At 44.2% G+C, this 23791-nt stretch overlaps 1 long non-coding RNA gene across 1 annotated transcript in view; it reads left to right on the plus strand.

The window, feature by feature from the left end:
• Positions 1-23791, plus strand: part of LOC138468490 (uncharacterized) — a 1478099-nt gene that overhangs the window by 1240253 nt on the left and 214055 nt on the right. The gene's annotated exons all lie outside the window — the stretch shown is intronic.

Genomic DNA, 23791 nt, shown 5'->3' on the forward strand with positions numbered 1-23791 from the left:
AGGGTGACCAACCCCAAGTTCCTTGCAAATATTGCAAAAGAGTTAGCAGGCACTCCTCTCCAGAAAGAACATGGCATGATAACCTGTTCTGAGATGAGTTTGCTGCATACGCTTTTTGCTCAATGTACCTTTCACAGATGGGAAATATCCATTTGCATATCAGTCTTTGTCCAAAATGCTATGGCAATTCCTCTCTGAACAAGAGTACCAACAGCAACCCCAATTTGATTAAGTGAATGTTATAGGTATTGTTGAATTGAAACATTGAGGGATTTCATGACAGCAATGTACATTTTGATCACAGTTACTTGCATGGCAATTGTGCAATAGGTTTAATTTCTTTCTTATGAGGATGATAAAATGGGTGTCGTTGAGGTGGGTAATATTCAAATATGGAGAGTTTATTTTAGGCTTGCACCTCCTGAAAGCCTGGTTGGAATTGGGCAGAGTCAGTTACTTTCCAAGAGTGTATTATGCCATTGTTTACGCTTCTGATATTGCCTACATTATGACTAATGAGGTGGGTTACGACTAATGAGGTGGACTAGCTGTGAGTATTTCAAGGTGCCTTTAGACGCTCCCATTGAGATGTTGGTACAGTAGTCTGGTCTGGACAGAGCCAGCTCCTAGAGATCTCTGACATTGTTTTGTAAATCCAGTATATAAGTACAGAAAAAGGCATGGAAGATGAAGCAGTTCTCCAGGGGCCATCGATTCACAAGTAGGTGTAGTGAGAGATCCAGACTCCCAAGAAGAAAGCAGAGATGCTTGAACATGGACAGACAAAGCAGACAGACAGAGAAAGATGCTGTAATTGTCCTGTGTAAACATGGCAGGGTGGTCAGGCAACCAATGCTTAATGTGCTGATAAGCCTGAGTGGTTGCACAGGCCGACAATCCTGAAGTGACTAAACTGATAACATGTGATTGGATCTTAATCTCCCTTTTAGATGAGCTAGGCAATGCATCCCCTTGTAGGGGAAGTGTAGGAGTTCTATGCCACTTACTAGTAATAATGATATGATATGATAAGTAATTTATACCGCGCCTGTACAATAAGGAAGATAGATTCTATACACATGAAAGGGGCACTGTATCCCAGGGTAGGAGGAAGTGGGTCAGGCGACATTATCCCGGATGGTTACAAAAAGCTAGCTGGGTGCTGTATCTCTGGGACTGTGAATTTGGGAAAGAAGCGAGTTGAGGGCTATATAGCGAGGGTTAATTACGCAAAGAAGGTTCATTTAAAAAGTCAGAGATCATGGCAGGCCTGTACCCCTGAAAGGTCATTAGGTGTAGGGTAGAGCTAGTCATATAGCAAGCATGCATGATAGAACCTTTCCTGCTTTTTAGAGTGCTAAAACGTGCACAATGCATGTTCCATGCAAACTGTTTATCATAGCATTTTCACTTAATATAAAGAGGAATGCCTTATTAATTATCATAAGTGGGACTTTATGCAGATAGCCAGGATGCCTCAGATGGTTCAACTACAACATTTTTGGCAACCAACTATTTCTCTACATCTTGTTTGGAATAGCTTAGTTTTTCTTCTTTAAAGTGGTCTGTATTCATCAGGCTGTCATTTCTATGAATAATTTCTGTGCATGTAATGATCTCCAGTTTCTAACATCACTCTTTCTACGTTACACATATAGGTAACAGAACTGAGATGAATTGCCATTTGGCAAGGGTGTGAACACCCAGGCTTTTTTGATTTGTATTAAATAATAAAATGAAGCTGTAAATTCCATCCCTGAAAGGGTAATTGCTGATCAGATCCCCCTTTCATAGGTTCCATGCCAAATGCATAGTGTGTATCTGTGCCATGCTGCATCAGTATCCTGATGTGCAGCGCCTTCTCTACCAATGCTACAGAGCAGGTTCCAAGGACACAGGTGCCCTCTTTAAAGCTGCAGCGAAATCTAAAATATTTGGCCCTGTCCCAAAAACCCTATTATTATGGATCTACCTGCTGGTGGCAGAATAATCTTTGAACATAAGCCATACCTGAGTAAGGGTCTGGTGGATGGTATTCTCATAATTATTATAGACACATCAAATTTGATTTTGCACATGTGTGAGCGCTGTAGTCCCAGTTTAGTGGTGGAAGGAGTATGTATATTCCTCCCAGGCAAGGCCCACCCAAGTACACTGACAAGACTGGAGCCTTGGGGATTGCTTCTCTTTGTTCCTTTGTAAGGGAAGGTAACACCATTTCCCCCTGGTCAGCCACTCCACAGGACACTGGCCTGCGATCAGAAACCAAGAGGCACACCGATTCACGGAGAGCCAGGCCTCACACCAGGAGGTTACATTTCAAAAGGCCTTTGATCCTATTGAGAAGGAAAGGGGCTAGGCTAGTAGCCAGAGAAGGGTCTGCACAATTTTTGGAGGGTTCTGCCATATTCATTAGCTCTGCAATTTCTCTTTCCTTTCCCCTCCACTTTCTCTGGTCAAAGCACTTTGGGTGTGACTTCATAAGGGCAAAGTCCACACAGTCCAAGAGCAGGGATTGGACCCTAAAGTAACTAACTTTAGTCCAATCATCTGGAGACTTTTGCTTATAAACAAAGGGGTTTCCCAACACTTCTTCTAATCATCTGGACTAATCTTGAACCATCCTGAACATTTTGTTGGACCCTTCCGAGAAAGCAGTCCTTTCTAAATTCCTCCAGTTGTGGTGTGAATGCAGAGGTTGCAAAGGCAGAAGCACGCTTTGTCCTCTTACCATCTCCAGGAACCAATGGGGTGATCTGCTGCTGGAACAGGACTGGTCTCTCTGCCAGCCACAGTGGTACCCAGGCCCTCACCATGTGCGAGGACCACTGCAGTTGTGTGGTGCGCCAGCCTTCCCCATGTTCGAGAGCCCCAGAGCAAGGACCCATCTTTTCTAGTCCAACCGTCTGAGGTGGGGAGTAAAGCTCTTGAGGCGTTTACATATCAGGCCTTAGAGTCATGCTGTGGATGGCCAGAGGTGACAGAACTGACAGAACTCAGGGCAATACTAACTTGGACTCCTGTGAGAATACACTTAAAGATTGAGAGATGGTGTTACATCAGCATTTAGGGGACATGAGTGACATCAAGCCTGTAGAGCCTGGGAAGGCTGCAGGTAGGTATGTGAATACTCGGGTCCACAAGAAGACTAAGGCATATGCACCCAAATCAGAGACAACTGATTATAATAAGCACACGGAGGGAAAGGCCAGAGGTTCTGAACCTCTATCCAAGAAAGGTTCCCACAAATCTAAGGGAAATCCCAGAACCATGGGAGGTCAACTCCCACAAGAAAGCAGAGTTTGGGCACCTCTAGCACTGAGGGTCCCACACCCTACACAACCAGCGGTAGTTTCCAGTGTGGAGATTTGACAGGTAGGGAGGAGGATTCTGCCTGCAAGGGGAAGCCCAAACAGGATTTTGTGAGAATGATGGTCCTCTTGAAAAGGAGTCCACGGTCAGAGTTGGCATCTTAACAGATGAAGTCCCACAAGGCCAAGGAGTTGCCTGAAAATTCCCTCATTCTCAGTGGGAACAGTACCTGGTCTCTGCTCATCCTTGTATTCCAGCAGAGTAGAATAGAATGTGTCACATTGGTGGGCAGCGGTTGGGAATTGGAACAGACTGTGCTTACAGCCTAGTCAGCCAAAATAAGAGTGTACATTTAGCGCTTAGGTTCACTGACAAGGCACATTTTTTAAGTTCACAATAGAACTTGATATGAGCTCTGCAGCCACATTGTCATTAGGTAAGCTTCAGGAGCTTTGCCAAGCTAGGGGTCTTTCTTGTGGAAGTTTCCCCAGAGGCCAGCAGCAGTGCTGAGTCTCTAGCTCCAGACCCCATGTCTCTGGAGGACAAAGAAGTGGATGTGGAGGGTGACAGTGATAGCGCTTCCCACCATTTCCCCCAGAGAGCAGGTAGCATGGTCTCCCAGAGGTCACAGAGCTCCCTCAGGTCCTAGGCCTAAGCCAGGTACCAAACTTCAGCATGGACAAGGGTTTCTGTTAAATCCACGATTAGCCAACCTGGAGCGTATTTAATCAATAGGGAACTCTTCAATGAGGAAAAGAAGTGGGCCTTAGTGGTACGGAACCAGAGGGAACAGCAAGAGGGATACAGCTGCTCTGGAGACACAGAAACAGAGGGAACAGCCAGACATTGCGCTCCTACGAAAGATGGAGATAGAGTAGCAAAGGAAAGGATGTCTTCCGATGAGGAAGGGAGTACCTCCATTGGTGGCACCAAAGGGAAGCCGATGCCCACTTCTCCAAGGACTTAATTCCTGTTTATGAGGTGGGGAAGGAAATAATTGATTGGTTTGAGGGACTGGAAATCACCCTCCACATGCAGGATGTGGAAGAAGAGTTGTGCAGTGCAGCCCCTATAAACCGTGTACTGCCGGCTGGTACTGATGTATTATTCAGATTGCTCATAAGGAGAGGCCCATTAATAAGAAAATGAAGGCTTCCATCATCAGGAAGTTCAGCAAGACCCCCAAGCAGTACCTCATGAGCTTCAGGGAGCTCACCAAGAAAGGAGGACCTACCTCTAAAATATCTGAATGGATTGGTTACAGGTAACAAAGGTGACACATTCCAGGGCATTTTCAATTTGATTGCATGTGAGAGTATCCTTGAAAAATGTCAGATGGAGTTACACCATTATTTGATCGACAGGAATATCACAAACCCTAGGGAGCTTGCCAAGGCTGCTGATAGGTATGTGAGTACTTGAGTCCAGAAAAAGGCACAGGCTAATTCATCTAAGTCAGATGACAACAGAACGGATAACATTCACAAGGAGGGAAAGGACAGAGGTTCTGATCCTTCCTCAAAGAAAGTCCATCAAAAACATGAAGGGAAATCCAAATCCCATGGTTTGTTAGCCCCCACAGACAAGAAGAGTGAGGTCCCCGGTGGCACTTTGGTGCCTGCACCCTCGACACTCAGAAGTTGTTGTCTGTGTAGGGATGTGACACAGAGAAAGGAAGGTCTCACTTTTAGGGGTAGACAAAGGCAAGCAATGGTAACTGTTGGATTTGTGAAAGAGGAGACCATAGTTAATGTTGGCATCTAATCAGATGAAATCCCACTATGCCAGGGAGTGGTCGAGAATTCCCTCATTCTGGGTGGCCATGGTAGCAGGCCCCTTGAGGGTGCTCCCGTACCTGTCAATGCTCAGATATTTCTGGACAGTGTGTCCATAAATGGGGAAGTGTCTCCTGCTTTGTGTGATACTGCTGTAAGTATCACAGCTGTCAGGTGACAATAGGTGAAGGAAAGGCAGTGCATTCCAGGACCAAAATAACTGGCAAGAGGGTTTGATGGTCTGACTGACTGTCCCTTAGCAATGCTAGAGTTTAGTTGGAAGTATAACACCTTCCTGCAAAGCGCTGCATTCAAGAACTCCATTCCAATAGGGTGTTTATTATGAAATGACCTTCCCAACCCAGCCATAGTCGAAGCAGCACTTAGAGCGCAACCTCAGAATGCAGAACAGGAGGAAGCACTTGAGGGCCGAGGCCCTGAGGCTACTTCAGCTGGAGAGTGCGAGAGACTGGTCTCACCGGCATCCCAGTCCAGACCTCGTGAGAGAGGACATAGCCACAACTGAAGTGACTATGGAGTTCACTACCAGTGTAGAGGAGATACCTGAGATGGAAAACAGGGATGCCTCAGACCTGAAGGGCCTGCCAGAGCTGAAGGAATTGTCTCCAGCTCGAGGCCCAGTTCAGGTTCATCTTTGCCAGGAACAGAGGGATTGTCCTACTCTGGCACGTCTGTTGAGGTAGGCACAGGAGCAGGTGCCGGGAGGAGGTCCTGAACCACTCTTCAAAGGGGACTAGGCACAGAGCAATGTCCCTGGCCTAATTCAAAAGCAGGAACTGATACAAAGCAGAAGCCCTTACCAGTTCACAGACAAGAGCTCGAGAATTCTGTTCACCCGGGCCCCAGGAGCTTCCTAACAGACTTACTTCCTGATAAACCTGGTGGCCACTTCGATATGGCTGGGATTCTGACAGCTGTCAGTTCATTTCTGTAATCCCAGTGTGGATTCCGAGATGGAAACTGTGCCCTCAGTCCAGTCCTGCCTAGCTAATGACAGGACCGGAGAGGCACACCAGACCCCCTGGGTGGTCGTGTGAGAAGAAAAGCAACTTCTTTCAGGGGGATCCCCCCAAGATGTCATGACTGACAGGGAACCCCCATATCATCCATGTGGCTGTGCAGACACCACAGAACCCCTAGCAGGCCTCTGCCTGCCAAACCACTTTCCAGTGCTGGAAAGCTGGCTTAAGCAGGGCCTCAGTTCTAGAATTCCCAGAGTATGGACAGGGGAATAAAAGCCAGGCAGGCATGTGTAAAACTGGAATTTGAGTCTACTCATTGCTGCTGTGCCCTTTTTTATTTTATTTTTATTAAGTAATAAAATGATGCAGGTAATTTCATCTCTGAAAGGGAAATCTGTTTATCAGAACTTTATTAATAGATACAGTGCGGCAAGGCCTAAGAATGGCATGAGATTTGAGACACGTTATGGCAAAGCTAGGAGGCTAACCGGGAGAAAGGAGGAGAGTGTGAAATTGCACATAAAGCCAAGAGGCAGACAAGGAGAAGTTAAGTGAATGTGAACCCATACACAGGGGCAAATACAGAAGAACCTGTGTGGGCTGAAGAGCCTAGGGTTCCTGGTTCCGCAACCTCAGATGGGTGGACTGCGTGGCCTGACAACTGCCCCTAGACCAGGGAGCACTAAAATTGTGAAAGCCAGAGACATTGTGAAACAATCGAAGAAGGAGCATTGTAAGTGAAGAAGGAGGGTCAAGGTTACCTGGAGTTGTGTCAAACATTGAGGGACTGAGACAAGTACAAGTTGCTACGTTGAAGTCTTGTTGAAGGGAACCCAGAGACTTGATGAACTGCAAATCTTGTCTTGAGGACAGAACCTCAAGACCATTTTCTTTTGAACTGTGTTGCCTTGAACCTAGGTATGGGAACCCCAAGGATTTTGTGGAACTGTGTTGTCTTGAACTTGGGGTAGAGAACCTCAAGGATTTATGGAATTTTCTGGAACTTTTGGAAGGGGAGCTAAAAAGGCAGCTAAGAGCTGAAAGAGACGCTGGACTTTGTTTTGATCACTATTTCTTTGATTAGTGACATCCCTACACATTGTACAAGGATAGGTTTTGGACAGAGACAGACTTTTAAGTTGAACTCTTTGACTCAGACTTTCCTTAGATTTGTTGAGGTAGGGCAATCCCACCTCAGCACAGGGCAAATTAGGTCTTCAACCTTTCTGACATTTGATTTAATAAACCATCTGATTTTGAACTTTGAATCGGTTGTCTGTGTCTTGCTTCATGATGCCTGCACAGGACACAGGTGCCCACTTGACAGCTGCAGTAACAACCAAGTATCCAGAATAATGGGGCTGCTTTTAAAATATGCACCCCTGTCCAAAAACGACATAACTAAGGAGATGTTGTCCTGGTAGCATGTAAAGCTGTAAATATAAGTGATGCCTGAGTTTGGCGTTCTAGGTCAAAAGACCTTTTAATAAATAATGATTAAAATAAAAACGATTTATAAAAACTGCTCTGAGAACGCTCAGAGTGGTCTTTCTAAATCGATACTGTCACGCCCCTGCCGCACATGAGTGCACGCAGGGCCTGACAGGCTGACCGAGATGGGCAGGGGAAGACTTGTTACAGGTGAGTGTGTGTTTGCATGTGTCTATGAAAAAGGACAGTGTATATGGTGGGGAGGGGCCTGGGGGGAAGGAGTGTGTTTGCGTGTGTGTGGTTCTGAGTATTTCTGTATGTAAGGGGGTGCTGAGGAAAAGGTGTGTTTGAGTGTGAGGCAGGGTTGGGGTGGGGGAGAGGTTGGAGGGAGATTCGGGGATGAAACCCTTGATTTCAAAGGGCAAAGGCGGAGGAATTCAAGTATTTCGAACATTAAACGCCGTCCATAGTCGGCCGAAAAAGATTGGCCTTTTTTGGTGTGACCTTTAATATTTGAGATAATGACATAGAACCAAGTTTGGGTATGATGGCCAGCATCTCTCAAAGTTATCCCATCTACATTGGGACTGAGGAGAACCATCTCCGGTTCCGGAAGCACCTCAAAACATTCCTCTTTGCTTCTGCCTTCTCCTCCCCTGTCCCCTGATGATTCTACTCTCCCTCGGCACCATGCACCTGGCCACCCTCTGTCGTCTGGGCCCAGGTACCTGCTCATCTTGCCACCCTCACGCACTGCCTCCAGGCCACCCCCTTCACTGGGGTCTGTATCTGTACCCATACAGCCCTCCCCTTTTCTTCCTGCACTTTCAGACCTACACGGCCTGCTGCCATAAACCCAGCACTTGCCACTTGCTGGCTGCACTCCCATTGTTTGTTGCCTTTTTATTTATTATTTTATTATTATTTTTGTTTTTCCTTCTCGCTCCGCACTCTCCTTTTGTTCTCGCTTCCATGCACTTCTCCCCCTTCTCCCTCTACCCTGCACTTGCACGTTCTCAATGTCACTGGGCCTAGTAAGATTGTTGTTTTTGTTCTCCCCTGTTCCCTTTCCCTTGCCTTGTCGCGCTCTGAAACACTTGTGTATGAGCGCGATAGAAATAAAATATCAATCAATCAATCACATTAAATTGATATTGCACACGTGTGAGCCCTGAGCACCCAGTTCATCTGGCTGGACCCTGCCCTACTCGCCGGAAGGTAGCCTGGTGGGGTGCCTCTCTGTGTTCCTTTGTAAGGGCAGGTAACACCCTTCTCTCTGTGACAACCATTCTAGAGGATGCTGGTGTGGGAACAGAAAACAAGAGGTTGACCCATTCACAGAGACCAAGGCCTCACACCAGGGTGCTGTATCATAGCACGTCAGATTGAACACATTGATTTCCTTGAAACGTATGGATTCTCATACTGCTGTATGTAAACAATTAGCAAAACTGTAATTTATGTCAATGATGTTTATTAATATTACAATGGTAAGAGTTCATGATGGGTCTTGAGCTCTGAAGGAAATGCCAGTACACACATGCCAGTACACACACATAGCTCTTCAATACATATTTATTTAAAATAAACGAAACCGTTACATTAGTGTTCAATTTAAGATCTCAATGCCGTAATAGCTTCAGTCAAATAGACAAACAAATCCTTGTTTTCTGTGTCTAGCAATGGCGTAAGAGGTTCATCATTTCTCACCTCACTGTGTGACAATACATTCAGCAGCTTTTATGTTTCTCAAACTCAGCCCCACCTTATTAAATATGTTGGAGGTTCATTACATTATGAATTCTCTTAACATTCTAGTTCAAAGAAGTTCAGCTACATGCATTCACCAACGCATTGTATCGGGGTGGATCAGTGGTCAAGAAAACAGGACACGCATGGTAACACGGTATAGAAGGTTATCAGACTTGTTGTCTTTGTGCATGAAGCAGGTTACAGAAAACGTTGCATGCTTCCATTGCATCTGACGGAATAACTTTAGGGTTATGTGGCACTGGTTATTAAGCCTCTCGTGGAGCCATGCACCCCCTTTACACATTATGGTTGTATCTGTCCTTCCTCATGCAGGCCTTTGGTTTTGTTCCTACTGTGCTGTGTTAGTGGAGGCTTAACTAAAAAGCATTTCTTACAGACAGTCTCTATTACATGTGATCTCTCCTTTCCTATGGTTTAAATGTGAGTTGTTTTCATGCCACATATCACCTTAGCTCTATTCTGCAAATTATTTATTTGCTAAGGATTTGCGTCAGTGCTGCCCGATTCATCCATTTTCTAATGCTCGATCAAATGGTGTAACTCTTTCTCAATGTTCTGTCTAGGTCCCTGAAATGACCTGGGGGATTCACTCTCATGTCTCTGACCTGTACAATATTGCAACAGCATGGTCAAGGAAAGCTTGAGGGTCCCTGCTCACCATGCACTTTCTTTGAAGGGTAGCCGCAATGGCAGGTTCTAATTTTCAAACGTTCTCTTTGGCCATACTGTACTTTTCATTGGCATTTGTAATATCAGCCCGCAGGCGATATACCCTAATAGCCCCCGATTTTACCCCTAATAGCAAACTAGCCGCGCCTCTCCACTTTATCCACAGTGCGGAACTGGACATCAAGCACACTGCCCATGAGCAAGGATATGACCATATCCAAATGTTGCACAACATACTACCATGCAATGTAGGTACTCAATGACACCCCTAAACTGATGCTTGGTGAACAGTAGTGCTGTGCTTAGGCTTATGCAGCATCATGCTGTACACACTTCACAACCACAACATTGTTAGAATGAAATACTCGACTTTGAAAAAAGCGAGCCTCCCTCTGGGCTGTGTTTGATCCTCTTCCCTCACCTCAGCAATGCTTCCATTATGTGCTGTGTAGAATATCTCCAAGCTCCCTTCTATGTCAGAGCTGTAGATCACCCTTGTAGTGAACACTGACACAAATGTTTCCCTATTAAAGCATACACAGCTCTTCTGCCTATGATGCATCATTTGCACACGTGCCAACGGCGTGCAAAACTCGGTGCTACATGACCAACTCCATAAGGGACACCTCTTAATGCTTCAAACACTCTCCTGCCCACGAGCTTTAATCATAGTGTTAAGTGATGCCCTTATGCTGGCCCTGTGAACACAGAGTGCTTACTGTAGACATGGGCCGTAATGTTAGCTTTTTATTTATTTCTAGCGCTTTGAGGCAGCTTCCAGGAACACTGAAGTCTTCCGGAGTACCTGGTGTGGTGCAGCAATGGTGGTGTGGTTGGGGAGGGCAGGGCAGCATCAGTCATTTAATACATTATCATAATAACTCAGTTTAATGCATCCCTTGCTTCCTCAGATGTGTGTTCTCTCCTATCACTGAAGAAAAACAACTGCTTCTGTATTGCTACTCAATGGCACTGTTTTATTGACCCGAGGCCGACAACGGTATCATCCAGAATGCCTGGATTTGAACAAGGGTCCAGGCAATACTGTGGGGGGCATAAGGATGTACTGGCCACTCCGCTATTGATCCTGATGGTCAGTCGTCAGCCTTCAGGCATTGTCTGTGCTGCATGAGGAGACATGTTTCTGTTGCATCTCTTCCAATTTAAAGATGTCTACATCCATGAGGGTCTTTCATCGCACAGGTGTGGCTGGCAGTCTCCCTCAAGACAGAGGGCCTTATTACGACCATGCTGGTCTGGTAACAAAGGTTGTTACCGGACCGGCATAGTAAGACTTAGCAGGCGAGTGCCATCCGGCCGCGCCACGTTCAGACATGGCGGGCGTAACGGCACCCGCCCGCAGAGTTTCACGGCACCGTTATTAATGGTGCTGCCATGATCCCCATTCGCATTGAGTCCAATGGGACTCAAATGGGAATGGGGATTAACATTTACCAGCGCCTCACTTCCTGGAACGCCAGGGTCGTAATCCCCCAGTGCTTCTGGCAAGCCAGGTGCCGTAAATATTGCACGTCAGGCGGCAACCACCGGTAGCACTGACAGGGTTCCCGCTGGACTTGTAACGAGGCCCAGAGCATTTGTTCTGACTGGATTTCAGCTCTTTGTTCCACAGTGTAATGTCCTTAATTTTTTATGTTCAAATGATTGAATTCTTTCACGGAACAATTTATAGCAAGAAAACGTGCACACGTATACATTGTTTGTTGAGACCTGTCCCAGGTTTGAACTGAAAACATTAGTTCTGGCATGTAACCTCACCTATTGAGTATTAGAACATTGCTTCAACAAAGCTTCTTCCAGGTGCCAGTCTATATTGCCAACTAGGTTTCTGTGCTCTGTTCCTTCCTCAGTGCCTGCATCTGTAAACCTGTATAAACGTTCCATTCTCAGTTATGTATATGATTATAACAACATATAACCAGGAGGAGAAAGAGGGGTAGATTTGAGGTTTAGTACACACTACACTAATGGGGGAAGCAGAGTAGCATACAGACAGGATGGAACATCGGTCCAAATTAAATGAATAATTCTTAAATAAAATAAACGTATCCAGTTTTACCTTATTGGACACTAAGAACCATGTCCAAGATATGAGTAACTTAAAAACCTAGGAACCTACAAGTGCAATAGGACTAATTTACAAAGAAAACACACCCCTGGTAATACAGGCTTTTTACGCCTTGTGGATGCAATGTACATACAAAACTGCATTACGTATGCATTGGACATGTTTACATGAAGGCATTTATGAGTTATAACTACTGCTTTTTATTGTCCTGGTTGCAAAGATTGTTCCTCTGAATGCAGAGACTTCCCAAAAACGTGGTTTACATTGGACAGCCAATGGTGCACTTTCTATTACCGCACCACTGACACTCATATCACTGCATGGTAGTTCAGATGTGCAGATGATCACCCCTTACCCTGCTCCTTCCTGGCAGACTCCTGAAAATGCTGACTTTTGCAAAGAAGCGCACACGAAGCACATTATTTTGTAAATCAGAGATACGTTTTTTGTGAATTATGTATAAGTTGCACATTTGTAAGTTGCTCTCCTCCTCTTGAGAAGTAGTCCAGTTTGCTGAGCACAAGTGTGGAGATTACAGTTTTTGTACAGTGTTTAGTAAGAAAATAACACAGTTTCCTAATGCTGAGGAGGTTAATCTGAGCAGCAGAGGACTTGGTAGTGAGGGATTGTGAGATTTCAGGGGTGGGGGAGTAAGACGGCCAGGCAGGAATGAGATAGAAGAGGGGAGGCATGGTAATCGAAGCTGGGAGAAAGATGACTTTCATTTTTGAGTGCCATCCACTGACCAATTGGACTGAGAGAGTTTGTAATCTGTTCTGAGATGAGTGAGGTGAAGAAGGGAAAGGAGAAACATATTTCAGTGTCATCAGAAAAAAGTTGATAGTGAAAGACAAATGAAGAGATGTGTCTTTCTAGGGCAGAGGTATAGAGAGTGAAGAGCAGAGGTTCAAGGATTGATCCTTGTGGAGTACTGACAGGGAGAGGGGTCAGTTCCAAGAGTTTAAAAAAAATCAACTTTCATGATAGGAGGTGATCCAGGCAAGAGCAGATTTGCAAAATCTAGGAGAAAGAAGTTGTCGACAGTGTCAAAAATGGCAGAAAAGACCAAAAGGAGGAGTATAGAACAAAGGTTGAAGTCATGAACGAGTGACGTCTCAGCCATTATCCTCAAGGTACTTGGTGATCTGGCCGAAGACCACCTGCTCAAGGAATTTAGAATGATGGGGAAGGAGAGAAACTGGGCGATAGTTTGGTTATACATTTGGTTCAGCAGAGGGTTTCTTCAATAGGGGTAAGTCAGTTGCAGATTTGAAGGAGGCAGGGAAGAGTCCAGCAGAGAGAGGTTTACGTGCTCAGAAAGAAAAGGACAAGTGATTAAGATTAAGCCGTTGGGGAGCAAAAGGGTCCACAGTAGAGCAAGATGGGTTGGCACTGCGAGGGATGGGGGCTAATTCAGTTTTAGAGGTAGGGGAGAAGTAGTCGAGTGAGGAAGAGGTAGGGAGAGAGGTGGTGGGCAGAAGGAAGTTTGGGGAGCAAGAGAGGAGAGGGCTGTCAGAGTCACAAATTGTGGACATTTTAGAGGAAAAGTAATGAGCAAAGTAATTACCAGAAAGGGAGGAGGCATTGCATATTGGCTTGGAAGATGGGAGCAAAGATTGGAGGGTAGAAAGGTTGCAGGCCTTGTGTAATTTGAAGGTGTGTTTCAGACCTGCTGGCCTACTATATTTTCAAAGCTATAGATTGTGAAGTTATGATACAATTGATGAAATCCCTCCCATTAATTATTTAGCGAGTACATGATGAAGGTGGCATATTGCATTTCTGAAGCGAGGCATTGTAGAACTCCCTTCTATTTCTTCCTAATGTAAATACAAATCATGTTCTTGTTCTCCCCACCAATAGTATCTCTGCTATGTTAATGGATAGGTGTCCTTTACTTGCCCCCCAACCACCATGAAAACAATTGCATCAATTTTTCAACAAGAAGATTGAAAATTGAAGAAGAATGTGAACTCCCAACATGGTTGAGATCAATAACTGTAACCTCCAATTTGCAGCAAATACCTATGAAATGGATAATGTTCTGGTGCATCACAGGCAGATGTCACTAGAGTGTAGATGGAGATGGCCACACTATTGTGATGAACAGAAAAAAAACAGGATACAAAGGATACATTGCAAATTGTGTGTGCTTTTAAACATGCCCAGTAAGCAGCTGAGGCAGTTTGGATCAATTACAAGCACCAGGTGTTGCCTTTAAAGGACTCTGCATTGTATTCCATACCATACCCCATCTTACCTTTAGGAAAAACTCAAACCCTCCACCCATACAAACACCAGAAAAGCAAGCCAGCATCTCCTTCACATTCCACTCATCAAACTAACATGCACACAAAAACAAGTCTTTACCCACAGGGAAACCAGGGCACATAACACTGTACCGCTTTACATCTGTATTGCACCCTCCATCACCACTTTCAGGAAGAGCAGACTTACCCCCACCCCTTCATCCCCCTGCTACCACACATCTATCCTAATATTTCTATCTTATCCTGAAAACATGTTGTAACATCTGACTCAAATCCCACCTTTTGAACCCTTAGACATTGCAAGGTGCTCAAAGACCCTCTGGGTAGGACCAGCTCTGCAAAAGATTCTAAAATATAAATACATACGTTCTGGGCCTGTTCATGGGGACATATCCAGGCCTGAGTGTAGCCCTATATATACAGACTACCATCTTACCCCAGGTATTTCTCTGCTATGCGTCAGATAATGGCATGGCACCATTGCGGAGGTAGTCATCTTTGCATTCTCTTTTTCACATATCCTGAAGTACATTAGAGGGCATCATGGAGTTCCTCTGATAACATTTTTCATTAACCACCAATGTGTCAGGTAGGACAAATAGAAGCTTTGGAAAGCAGCAACATGTGTGCTAAAAATCCTGGTTTCTTGTCTAAAGGCTGAACTAAATTCAAAGAATTTCCAGCTGCCCTGATACCAAGCAGTGTAGGCGTTCTTTAGTCTCCCCTTGGGTGGGTCCATCACCCTACCATCAAACTTGTGTTAGGTGCCGGTCACATGTTCCAGCGGCAGCAAAGTTTCTCAGAGTAGCCCATTTCATTGGACTTGGCTCCCAGTGGAGTATTTCTATGTTGGACAATGAAGCTGTGTTGAGCTGCACATGCTTACTATGTGTGCTTAGTCATACTGTCTATGGATGCCAAGGTACCTTCATGAGCCAGTGGAGAAGTGCAGTGCAGGCTGAGCTGCAGTAGGTGGCAGGGTGAGTCTAAAAAGGTGGGAATGCAAGAGATCCCGGGAGAAGTGATATTCCGGAGGGCTGTAGAAATGGAGAGAAGTGACTGGCGAAGGAAGCGGCTGAGAAATTAGGAAGACTAAGGCTTAAGGAGCTGCTTTTCTTGCATTTAAGTGTGGCATGCAGCACTTCTCCAGACTCAAGTCACACCTTGAGGGCCATGGCTAGGGCACTCTTCAATTGACAAGGGAAGGTTAGCAAAACTGGCTCTCTATCTGCAACCACAGACTCAGAGTAAGAAAGGCTGAGGTTCATTTCAGATACGAAAGACTGTGAAGGAAGGCCAGCAACCTGTACTCTGAGAGAGGAACATGATGGCAGAGCACTGACCAAAACCCTAGTCTTGGCCCATTTCCTAGAGAAGCTTTCCTTTAAAGCATCCCAGACGCAGGCATCTGCCTCGTGTAGCTATGAAGGCCCCATGGAGATCTGTTATATGACTGCTTGGACACGTGTAATGGGATTGTGCGTCATAGAAAGAGAGTCCTGCGCCAATTGAAAGGTCACTTATGGATCTGTAATTTACATCAAATGTGCATGGTGTGCTGAAAGTGATCTCCCTGAAAAGATCTGGAAAAAAAGATGTCTCCTAACCTCCCAATGCTATGTCCTCAAGCGTTCTCGTTCAGGAATCTGGCCACCATTTACCATTCATGCCATGTGCACATGCAGTCAGACCAACGCTCTTGAAGTAGGCCTGCTGCACGCTTCTCAATGAAACTCAGAGAAGACATTAGGAACCTTTCGTGTTGCCCTTGAAGCATATGTATAAATACAGTATGATATAAGGCATGACACTAAATAAATTACGTGTTTCTGACGCTCACCAAATGGGATATGAACGCAATGTCCCATATTGAGTTATTGACTCAGAACAGAACAATAATGTTCGATTTTGTCAAAGGAAACTATCAGCATGAAAATCTTGAACCCTCTCCACTCCAATCTGACTGTTTTCTGGGTTAACTATCCCTGCTGGCATTGATGGGAGATGAACCTCATATGCACCTTAACCAACCTGACATTGGCGGAGACCATTTACATCAGTGGGTGTCTCCCCCTAAGCATGGGCACCATCAACACCAACATTACCCACCAGTTCTCATTTCCGCAAGCAAGGTGGCATCTTTTGTAAATGTTTCCATTCACTTTTTTTTGTTTGGCATGAGGAGAGCAGACTTCGCTATCATATTTCCTAGCCCGCTCTTTTAAGAGCCAGAGTCACATATGTGTTTACCTGCAAATAGGATTTTAATCTTCCCAAATAGTTAAAACAACTTATGCATAGTCTACACAAGTGGAGGAGGGAATGAACACCCCAAAGTAAGCAGGATAAATAGACCTACTGGTCACTGTCTACTGGCTCCTTTGTGACTGGCCATGCCCAAACAGGAGGCAAGTAAATAAATGGATGAAAGAGAACACAGAAATGGATAGGCATTGTTGCCTGTGGAGGCTCATCCCTCATGGATAGGTGAGAGGTGCACTGCTACCCATTTGCACATTTGGAGGAGCCAGTAGACCACATGAAAAACAGGCACTACACAGTGCACAAGTGCCAACTCTTTATGTAGAAACTGTCATGCCCAATCAGTCATGCCTGGCTGGGGTTACGGCTCTTCCAGCATGGCATGGCTTATTGGGCACGCCTGCTGAGTTCCTGCAAAGAGTGATAGCACTACCATGCCGCCATAATGCAGGTCAACTGTTTTGATCTTTGTGTGTGTTACGTTTTGAGATTCCCAAACATGCACACTGTCTGCATGCCAGGGACCCTGTATCTTGAGACTTCCAAAGCTTCCTGCTTCCTCCTGGAGGCTGTTCACTGAGGAGTCAGAGGAAGTTGGGGGTGGAGCAGAGGGCCTGCCCTGTTGCATGGAGCAGGCGGGTGCGCCCAGCGAAGACCAACGTATCGCTCTGGAACTTTCAGTCAGAAGATACGTTTTACAGGGCATAGCTTGTGTGTATTTTGGGCATAGGCCTCATGAAAATGTATTTTACGGGGAATTCCTCGCTAATATTGTGGCAACAGGCATTATTATACATTCCAGCTTCAAATGGCAAAGCTGGAATGTATTTGGGCAGATAGAGCTTGAGAATGTACTTTGCAGGTTAATGTTGGCATATATTATGGGAAACGGCATCTTAAAAATGTGTTGTAAAATACTTCCCTGTAATGTTGATCACCACGCATGTGTTGATTTTTTCATGTATTACCCTGCCGAACCAAATGTACTGAAAGCACATATCAGCCTGTTATTTTAAAAGTTTGGGGGAAGAATCCACCTGAACCCTCATTAGTGGATTTAGGCACGCTTGCTATGCCTACATCTGCTTGCTATGCCTAAATCTGCTTGCTATGCTCCCTAACGGAAATTTGTGGAAATCATTTACACGCCGCCTTGAAAAAAATCACTGGACACCACTGAGTCTCCCCTCTCCATAATTATCCAGTAGCAAATGCAGCAAGCTTGCATGTCTTAGAGATTTGAGATATTACATGATACATTACCTTCGAGAATAGTAAAGTGTGACAGTAGCGGTTAGCTCGGGAGCAGCATTCTGCTCATGGCACCCTACTTTGCTGCTCGCCAGCTGCACTGGGCCACGGTGTGGAGGCCTAAAAGGAGATGCTGAAGGAATGAGACCGCAGGAACAGTATAGCCAGGACAGAGTCCTGGACTGTGTTAGAATGTTGGTCATTGAGCCTGCTGTGGCTCTAGTTAATTAGTTTAGATGCAAGATTTGAGTTTTTTGCCACCATTCTCATTATTTTATTCAGTAAATGTCCTTAATTATTATAGCAATGCCATTGTGAAAACATTGTCATCGTCAGATGCTTTACCCTGCTGACAAAAGTATCAGTGAGTAAAATAATTGAACCATGGCCCCCTGTTTGTGTCCTAGAGAAAACGGTCATATTCTCTACCTTTGTACAGCTAGTAGGAGCCTAATGGACACATAAGAGGCATGCGTACCCAACTTTCCATTATTATATAATGTGCATGTACAAGTGAGGTTTGAGTTTGATACCATCATGCATTATATTTGTCAGAAATATTACTTTTCCTGTGACCTATGTTTATTAGTACATAGTGTCCTAGTGGTAACATTGACATTGTGTGATGCACTGCCCTTCTGGAAAGTGGATAATGGGCATATAGGGCAAACGCCTGCCACATTTGTTTTATAATTAATTTGCCCTATATTCAAATTCAATTAAGTCACTGTAAATAAGTTTAAATTAACAAGCCAATTAATCAATCCAAATACCTAGTTAACAGCACCACACCCCTCTATAAAGTGGTCGTCAAATGCTCTACATTTTTAAAAAATGTTTGTCACTAAGTTGTGTGTAAAATCCCTTTTAGGCAGAGAAAAGGGGCTACAAATCCTTCAGAAAAATATTATTTGTATTCTTAACCACTATTTCACCAATGTAACAGACCCCTAGTGCTTGAAAATGCACTATTTTCCATTGCATTCCAAGCAAATTCTTAGGTGGTAACCTCCAAAGCCCCAGTGAAGTGTTCTGTAAAGTCTACCATGTAATGATAAATATTACTCAATCAATGTTTATTTAATCATATTTCACCATTGTGAGCAACATTTAAAAACATGTGTCATGTTTTATAAAAATGCATCCAAAATAAAAAAGCAGCTTTAAGCTATATATCTGAAAACCTGATCATTACAATTCATTATACATATCCATTGCATTCCAAACTAATTCTTAGGTGGTAACCCCCAAAGCCCCAGTGAAATGTTCTGTAGTTCTGTAAAGCCTAACTTGTTATAATCGGTGTTACTCAATCAATATTTATTTAATCATATTTGCCCATTGTTAGCAACATATAAAAACATGTAGCGTATTTGATAAAAATAAAAAATAAAAAAGTAGTTTTAACATATTCATACAAGCTATATACCTATCAACCTGATAATTACACTACATTATTTAAAACATTGTATAAAACATAGCTGCATGCATGTCCATACTTACGCAAAATAGAGAAACAACAAATTAACAGAACATTTATCAAATCTTTGACCTCCATTTTGCAGGCACACTTTGTGCTTCCTCCTGCACACCTTAATTTATTGAAGGATGGGTAAATCTAAAAGTACCCTTAGCATCATCCTCCTGCATTCTTGGGATCTTATTTCACAGATTTCTCCTTGTCATCTTATATGTGTAAGTAAGTCTGCATATAAAGCTAAAGACGGCCGGCTATATATATTTTGGACATCTCCTCTCTCCCTATCGGACAACCACTTGCTATAAGATCTATTTTGAGTAGAATTAATGTGCCAAACTTAATTGTACTGCCCTCTCCATCAAAATGAACAGTGCTTTACAACTCCCTACCTCCTCACGTACTACAAGTATTTCTCTTTGCCAGGGAGGCTACCTGCTTACACTGAAATTCACTTTATGATTAGCAGAAAATACAAGATGTGATTTTAAAAAATAAGTTACAAATCTTAACTGGGAAGACACCTTCAAACTGAACACCCCTAATTGAGCTCATAAGGCGCTGCCAGATGTAACTGGAGGTAGACCTGCTGTTTGGCACATTAATTTATTTCACAACCCCTCCAGGACATGGCAGATCGAACCACCCCAGATTTCGCTGCCATCAAAAATCATACACCAGTCCTTTGCCTTATACATCTCCAGGCACTTATCCAATCTGAATGCCCCAAACTTGAAATCAAATCTTAAAAAACCACTCAATCCTTAATGATGCCCGTTCAGCTATCTTCTTAAAATGATTCACCCAAGCACCTCTTTGAGAAGAGTAGGCTCAAATAAAAATGAGAATACCTCATCTCTACATACATTTAAAAACCAACTACAAAGTTTCACCCCTTTGCTGGATGCCATAATTTTTGCTATTTTCATATTTAATTTCAAACTATAGTTGCCAAAATAGTCATTTGTATATAAAATGTCCTATTGGAGACCTGCCGGGTTAAGTCCAAAATAGCGGATACCCCAATGTAAATTATGCCACAGGATGTTTTATCAATTAAATCAAATGCTTTCCCCAACTCTGAAAAAGGACACATATAATCTCCCTACCATAACATTACCGTATTTCTCCATGGTGCTGCTCAGAGTGAAGCAAGGGTCTGCTCAGAGTGAAGCAGCACTGTATTAAGCCCTTCCCGGAAATTGTCTTGGGAGGGCTTCACGATATTGTTACTTTGAACCCGCTCCTCCAGTCTGAGCAACACACATTGGGAAAATATCTCACTGGCAATGTCCACTAAGGAAATTGGTCTATAAGCATGGGGAGCATTAAACATAAACTATTTAGTGCCATTCGAAAACGCAGCCCTCTCCAAAAGCTCCCATTGTTGCTCAATATATTCTTTTTTTGTGTCTTTTAGACATTTTTATATGCCCTTTTGAAACCATAAATCTGGCCAGCTCTGTACAAACCAAAAGGCAAGTCATGGTTCATATTTCATTAAGAGATTCTGCACTGAATCATGGGGCATCTCTTTCTATAACCTGGATCCCAGAACTGGGTGACGCCATTTTCTAATAGCTCTGTCCCGGATAGTTTCAACCAAAGACTCAAACTGCCACTTTCCTCTGTGGCCTATGAACTGTTTAACAACGTTTAGAGAATATCTTTGAATTTCCTGTGAATTGGTCATTCTTTCCAATGCCTTCTTGTCCATCTTAGATATCACCAACCAGCCCCTCTGGCTGTCAGACATCTTCTTTCTGGAAAATCTGCTCAAGAGAAAATATAGGACCCGCTTCAAATGATAATCAACACTACATTAAATAAAGAGTCTATCATATTCTTTATCACATAAAAACTGAAACTAAAGGTAGTTGGTTATTTTTATTCAGTCACTTCTCCAAGCAACAACTTGGTGGTAGATCTCTTTCTTTGACTGGGGCCTCCCTCTTGAACAGCCTCCCTGCCTCCCTGAAACTTGAGGAGAATCATTTCCAGTTCCAGAACCACCTCAAAACCTTTCTCTTGGCTTCTGCTTTTTCTCCTCCTCTCCCCTGCTGACTTCCTGGCTGATACTGAAACTGCACTGGTCACCTGGCCACCCTCTGATCTCGGGCCCAGGTCCCCTCCTCCGCCAGTCGCACACCTGCACTGCCTTCCTGGCAACCTCTGCACTTGGGGACTGTTTTCTGTATCCCTACAGTCACCCACCAGCACTTGACACCTGATGTCTGCACTTACAGGCCTATTACTAATACCAGTTTTCTCTTGAAAAATTTGGATCGTGTAGCCTATGAGCAAATAGCCACACATCTTGATACATATTCAGTCCTACATGACCATCAGTCGGGCTTTCGAGTGGGCTTCGGCACAGAGACAGCTCTTTTAGAACTTAAATCCAAGCTCATTGCATGCTTGGATAAACAAGAAGTCTCCCTGCTGATGTTACTCGATCTCTCGGCTGCCTTTGACCATACCATCATGTCCACCAGGCTGAGGGAAGTAGCAAACTTTTCACCGGCAGCGATCAACTGGATCTCCTCCTTTCTTAGCAATCGAGAAAGCAAGGTATTCTTTAAGGAAGCTGAATCAGCCGCCACCAATGTTACCATAGAAGGACCACAGGGTGCTTATACATCACCATGTTTATACAACATATTTACCACTCCCTTATTTGCTATGCTTCCTCAAGAGGGAGTGATATTTATGACAAATGCGGATGACACACAATGTGTCATCCCATTAACTGGCAACTATGATGCAGACATTCTCTTGATAAATAGCATCTACTCCCTAGTGGAGTCTTGGATGATCTCCAACAAGCTAGCGCTTAATAGAGAGAAGACCGAATTATTGGTCATCGGCTCACCTCATACTATACAGAAACTGTGCCCCAACTATGAGAACTTTGCATTAGGAGCTACAATAATCGCCCCTTTGAAAAAGTTAAAACTTTGGGAGTAGTGTTTGGCCAACACCTGACTATGAAACCACATGTAAGCAGCCTGATATCATCTTGTGCCTACTATATAAAATTACTTGCTCATCTTAGACCATTCATAATGCAAAAGAGCGCAGAAACAATTGCACACGCAAAGTTTGACTATTGCTCTAGCCTTTTGATAGGCATTGATAAAACCACATGCAATAAACTGCAAGTGGTCCAAAATGGTGCAGTGAGAGTGCTAAAGAGGCTTGACCGGAGAGATCATGTCACTGATGCTAGACGGAGCCTGCATTGGTTACCCATCCAATCACGAATACTCTTTTTCGTATCCTTACCATTACGCAGAAGCGTCTTCAGGGAAAAATGACCCTCTACCTGCGAGAACTTTTTACTAATAAAACTCAAACTAGACTACTTAGATCCAGCCAGCAAAACTATCTGGCTATTCCAAGATGTAGGATGGTGAAAGTCACCAATGCTGCCTTCTATGCTATTGCACCGAAAGCCTGGAATGACCTTCCTCTAGAAATACGCAGTATTGAGTCCCTGGATATGTTACTTGTTGTTTCTGTCTTGTTGCGCCCTTAAGCCCAAGGGTCAATGGCTGCACAATATAAATCTTATAAAGTAAAATAAAGTTACCCTTGCACTTGCCACCTGCTGGCCATACGTTTTACTTATTGTTTATTTATCCTATTATCCCATGCACTGCAATGTCCCCTCCCCCTGACCTCGACCGCACTTTCCTCCTTCCCCCTTCCCATGCACTTGCACAATCTGAATGACACCTGGCCTAGTAGGATCGTTGTCTGTCTTCCCTCTGTTCCCCCTCCCTTGCCTCGTCGCGCCTTGAAACACTTGTGTATAGGTGCGTTACAAATGCCATATCATATCATAAGTGCACTGAAGAGAAGTGTCAACTCTCAGGCAGTCTTTGAATGCCTTAGCAACACAGCAGTGCTGGCGACTGTGAAGTATTCCCTTCAGCCAGCTCTGCCCGGCCCCCAAGGACATTGTACGTAAGGCCTACCATTCAACATGGCAGTAACCCCCGCCCGGCTTCCACACACCAAACCATTCACTTAAGAACCTGCTGGCCTGAGTCGACCAGGTGACCTTTCAATTGCTTTGGTCTGTGAACGCAGTGTGACTGGAAAGCGAACTCCGGGGTGGACTGGGAACCAATAGAGGCCTGGGAAATAATTTTCGAAGTGGCCTGTAGGGTGTCCTGACCCACGTTTAAGCTACCCTGCTACAACATTTGGTGCTGTGGGCTTAGGAAATTCAAGATGGCGGAAAACCCACATGTGCGCCGAAATCCAGGAAAGGTGCGCAGTTGTGCGCACACCAAAATGGTTACCTAACTTGCCACCCACCAGGGTAAAGAAAGGTCTTTGTTAACAAAATCCACTTTTACTGATGTCAAAAAGTTGCTGAAATCGTGACTCATTGGACCACTTTAAAGATTCAACCCTTTTTGTGGGGTTCCACATAACCATCTTACTGTAAGGAGCCCCATCAAAACAATGTTAAGCAAGGATTTACTACC

Source organism: Ambystoma mexicanum, chromosome 4q (genome assembly GCF_040938575.1).
Source record: "Ambystoma mexicanum isolate Mex_15411 chromosome 4q, UKY_AmexF1_1, whole genome shotgun sequence".
NCBI lineage: Eukaryota > Metazoa > Chordata > Amphibia > Caudata > Ambystomatidae > Ambystoma > Ambystoma mexicanum.